Raw genomic sequence first — 5678 nt, forward strand, 5'->3', positions numbered from 1 at the left:
CCGGGTCTTCGGCGTGACGAGCGAACGCTTTAACCACTAGGCTACCCGACCGCCCCCATTGCAGGATGAGTGGAGAAGGATTCCACAACGCCAGACTCGACGACTCATACAGTCCATGCCCAGGCGGTGCTGATCTGTGATCGATGCTCGTGGTGGTAACACCCGGTACTGACTTTGGCACAGTGCCATCACAGACACAGCGTCCCTTAGAACATTCAAAGTTTGTGGTGTAAGAAATATGTGCCTCATCCTGCGTAAACTTTGGTTGTTGTATCTTCATTATTTATTGTGTAATCCTATTTCATTAAACATGTAATGAAACACTGATTATTCAGTTATGCGTTTCCTTTTTGGGCCAGTGTATAAGTAGCTGTCTGGCAAGTAACAATACGTTACTTCATTCCTTCTGTTGACGTATGCTTTATTTCTTTTCCAAAGCGCCACAAGTCCAACAAGCGCCACAAGTCCAACAAGCGCCACAAGTCCAACAAGCGCCACAAGTCCAACAAGCGCCACAAGTCCAACAAGCGCCACAAGTCCAACAAGCGCCACAAGTCCAACCAGCGCCACAAGTCCAACAAGCGCCACAAGTCCAACCAGCGCCACAAGTCCAACAAGCGCCACAAGTCCAACAAGCGCCACAAGTCCAACCAGCGCCACAAGTCCAACAAGCGCCACAAGTCCAACAAGCGCCACAAGTCCAACAAGCGCCACAAGTCCAACAAGCGCCACAAGTCCAACAAGCGCCACAAGTCCAACAAGCGCCACAAGTCCAACAAGCGCCACAAGTCCAACAAGCACCACAAGTCCAACAAGCGCCACAAGTCCAACAAGCGCCACAAGTCCAACAAGCGCCACAAGTCCAACAAGCGCCACAAGTCCAACAAGCGCCACAAGTCCAACCACCGCTACTGGTCCTACCGGACCAACCAGTCAGACATCAGCAACATCACCCACGCCAGCAACATCACCCACGTCAACTACATCAGCAACATAAACCAACGTAACCTACATCGCCAACGTCACCGACGTCACCAACGTCAGCTACATCTCAAACGTCACCTACATCACCAACATCAGCAACGTCAGCAACATCGCCTACGACAACTGTTCCTATCTGTGTGACATCGTGTGTAGGGCTGAGTGACGGCAACTATCAGTCATGTTCGGGCTGCACCGTCTACGCCACGTGTATCGGGGAGCGGATCATTGACAACAGACCCTGCCCAGGAGGCCTTGCCTGGGACGACACTATCAAGAGCTGTACCTCCATGACGTCCTCTTGGTAAGAAACTCTCTTCTCTAAACTGTCTCCTTTAATTCCCAATTAACTTTAATTCACATGTATCATCTTCTGATCAAGATAGTGTATTCAGTGTTTCCAGCCATATTTAACATCGTCCAGTCTGTTTTACTTATGAGGGGTGACTTGTGGCCCAGTCGTCCAAGGCGCCGCAATTCGCTGTGCAGAGTTGCATCCCTTGGGTACGCTAGAAGGTTGTGATCACGTGATCGAATCCCGTCCTCCTTGAATAGCTGTAGATTGTCATTATTGTTTACGTGTTTGTTTGCCAAAGACAACATTAAACTGAAAATGTTCCTGGTTGTAATTCCCCCATTTGTTTTATCAAGGTTTACAAGCCCCACTTTACTTAGGTACGCGGCGATTAGAAACCGTGATAGCCACGTTCTGAAGGATATTTAACCCAAACAAATTTATCTCAATATTCAAACAGAAACGCATATGTAATAACACAGCCTCGACACCTCAGTTAATGTTGCCATTCTTAAAGAAATACATGTGAGTACCGTCTGGGTATTACAATCCATGTAAAGAGCCTATATTCAGCAAAATTCTAATATAGCTAATGCAAACCATTTTAGATCAAATATTACTTATATACATATCATAAAAACGCATTACTACTTCTACCAGCGTCACAAGTGCCACCAGCGCAACAAGCCCAACTAGTGCGACTAGCCCCACCAGTGCAACAAGTCCTACTAGCGCTACAAGTGCCACTAGTCCTACCAGCCCTACCAGCGCCACCAGTCCTACCAGTGCCACTAGTGCCACAAGTCCAACCAGCGCTACCAGTGCCACGAGTGCAACTAGTGCCACCAGCGCCACCAGTCCTACCAGAGCAACAAGCCCAACTAGTGCGACTAGCCCCACCAGTGCAACAAGTCCTACTAGCGCTACAAGTGCCACTAGTCCTACCAGCCCTACCAGCGCCACCAGTCCTACCAGTGCCACTAGTGCCACAAGTCCAACCAGCGCTACCAGAGCCACGAGTGCAACTAGTGCCACCAGCGCCACCAGTCCTACCAGCGCCACAAGTGCCACCAGCGCAACAAGCCCAACTAGTGCGACTAGCCCCACCAGTGCAACAAGTCCTACTAGCGCTACAAGTGCCACTAGTCCTACCAGCCCTACCAGCGCCACCAGTCCTACCAGTGCCACTAGTGCCACAAGTCCAACCAGCGCTACCAGTGCCACGAGTGCAACTAGGGCCACCAGCGCCACTAGTCCTACCAGCCCTACCAGCGCCACCAGTCCTACCAGTGCCACTAGTGCCACAAGTCCAACCAGCGCTACCAGTGCCACGAGTGCAACTAGTGCCACCAGCGCCACCAGTCCTACCAGCGCCACAAGTGCCACCAGCGCAACAAGCCCAACTAGTGCGACTAGACCCACCAGTGCAACAAGTCCTACTAGCGCTACAAGTGCCACTAGTCCTACCAGCCCTACCAGCGCCACCAGTCCTACCAGTGCCACTAGTGCCACAAGTCCAACCAGCGCCACCAGCCCTACCAGTGCCACTAGTGCCACAAGTCCAACTAGCGCTACCAGTGCCACGAGTGCAACTAGTGCCACCAGCGCCACCAGTCCTACCAGCGCAACAAGTGCCACCAGCGCAACAAGCCCAACTAGTGCGACTAGCCCCACCAGTGCAACAAGTCCTACTAGCGCTACAAGTGCCACTAGTCCTACCAGCCCTATCAGCGCCACCAGTCCTACCAGTGCCACTAGTGCCACAAGTCCAACCAGCGCTACCAGTGCCACGAGTGCAACTAGTGCCACCAGCGCCACCAGTCCTACCAGCGCCACAAGTGCCACCAGCGCAACAAGCCCAACTAGTGCGACTAGCCCCACCAGTGCAACAAGTCCTACTAGCGCTACAAGTGCCACTAGTCCTACCAGCCCTACCAGCGCCACCAGTCCTACCAGTGCCACTAGTGCCACAAGTCCAACCAGCGCTACCAGTGCCACGAGTGCAACTAGTGCCACCAGCGCCACCAGTCCTACCAGCGCCACAAGTGCCACCAGCGCAACAAGCCCAACTAGTGCGACTAGCCCCACCAGTGCAACAAGTCCTACTAGCGCTACAAGTGCCACTAGTCCTACCAGCCCTACCAGCGCCACCAGCCCTACCAGCGCCACCAGTCCTACCAGTGCCACTAGTGCCACAAGTCCAACCAGCGCTACTAGTGCCACGAGTGCAACTAGTGCCACCAGCGCCACCAGTCCTACCAGCGCCACAAGTGCCACCAGCGCAACAAGCCCAACTAGTGCGACTAGCCCCACCAGTGCAACAAGTCCTACTAGCGCTACAAGTGCCACTAGTCCTACCAGCCCTACCAGCGCCACTAGTCCTACCAGTGCCACTAGCGCCACAAGTCCAACTAGCGCCACCAGTGCCACGAGTGCAACTAGTGCCACAAGCGCCACCAGTCCTACCAGCGCCACAAGTGCCACCAGCGCAACAAGCCCAACTAGTGCGACTAGCCCCACCAGTGCAACAAGTCCTACTAGCCCTACGAGCGCCACCAGTCCTACCAGTGCCACTAGTGCCACAAGTCCAACCAGCGCTACCAGTGCAACGAGTGCAACTAGTGCCACCAGCGCCACCAGTCCTACCAGCGCCACAAGTGCCACCAGCGCAACAAGCCCAACTAGTGCGACTAGCCCCACCAGTGCAACAAGTCCTACTAGCGCTACAAGTGCCACTAGTCCTACCAGCCCTACCAGCGCCACCAGTCCTACCAGTGCCACTAGTGCCACAAGTCCAACCAGCGCTACCAGTGCCACGAGTGCAACTAGTGCCACCAGCGCCACCAGTCCTACCAGCGCCACAAGTGCCATCAGCGCAACAAGCCCAACTAGTGCGACTAGCCCCACCAGTGCAACAAGTCCTACTAGCCCTACGAGCGCCACCAGTCCTACCAGTGCCACTAGTGCCACAAGTCCAACCAGCGCTACCAGTGCCACGAGTGCAACTAGTGCCACCAGCGCCACCAGTCCTACCAGCGCCACAAGTGCCACCAGCGCAACAAGCCCAACTAGTGCGACTAGCCCCACCAGTGCAACAAGTCCTACTAGCGCTACAAGTGCCACCAGTCCTACCAGCCCTACCAGCGCCACCAGTCCTACCAGTGCCACTAGTGCCACAAGTCCAACCAGCGCTACTAGTGCCACGAGTGCAACTAGTGCCACCAGCGCCACCAGTCCTACCAGCGCCACAAGTGCCACCAGCGCAACAAGCCCAACCAGTGCGACTAGCCCCACCAGTGCAACAAGTCCTACTAGCGCTACAAGTGCCACTAGTCCTACCAGCCCTACCAGCGCCACCAGTCCTACCAGTGCCACTAGTGCCACAAGTCCAACCAGCGCCACCAGCCCTACCAGTGCCACTAGTGCCACAAGTCCAACTAGCGCTACCAGTGCCACGAGTGCAACTAGTGCCACCAGCGCCACCAGTCCTACCAGCGCAACAAGTGCCACCAGCGCAACAAGCCCAACTAGTGCGACTAGCCCCACCAGTGCAACAAGTCCTACTAGCGCTACAAGTGCCACTAGTCCTACCAGCCCTATCAGCGCCACCAGTCCTACCAGTGCCACTAGTGCCACAAGTCCAACCAGCGCTACCAGTGCCACGAGTGCAACTAGTGCCACCAGCGCCACCAGTCCTACCAGCGCCACAAGTGCCACCAGCGCAACAAGCCCAACTAGTGCGACTAGCCCCACCAGTGCAACAAGTCCTACTAGCGCTACAAGTGCCACTAGTCCTACCAGCCCTACCAGCGCCACCAGTCCTACCAGTGCCACTAGTGCCACAAGTCCAACCAGCGCTACCAGTGCCACGAGTGCAACTAGTGCCACCAGCGCCACCAGTCCTACCAGCGCCACAAGTGCCACCAGCGCAACAAGCCCAACCAGTGCGACTAGCCCCACCAGTGCAACAAGTCCTACTAGCGCTACAAGTGCCACTAGTCCTACCAGCCCTACCAGCGCCACCAGCCCTACCAGCGCCACCAGTCCTACCAGTGCCACTAGTGCCACAAGTCCAACCAGCGCTACTAGTGCCACGAGTGCAACTAGTGCCACCAGCGCCACCAGTCCTACCAGCGCCACAAGTGCCACCAGCGCAACAAGCCCAACTAGTGCGACTAGCCCCACCAGTGCAACAAGTCCTACTAGCGCTACAAGTGCCACTAGTCCTACCAGCCCTACCAGCGCCACTAGTCCTACCAGTGCCACTAGCGCCACAAGTCCAACTAGCGCCACCAGTGCCACGAGTGCACCTAGTGCCACAAGCGCCACCAGTCCTACCAGCGCCACAAGTGCCACCAGCGCAACAAGCCCAACTAGTGCGACTAGCCCCACCAGTGCAACA

This window comes from Haliotis rufescens, unplaced genomic scaffold, assembly GCF_023055435.1.
Source record: "Haliotis rufescens isolate VD_foot unplaced genomic scaffold, xgHalRufe1.0.p SCAF_24, whole genome shotgun sequence".
NCBI classification, from domain to species: domain Eukaryota; kingdom Metazoa; phylum Mollusca; class Gastropoda; order Lepetellida; family Haliotidae; genus Haliotis; species Haliotis rufescens.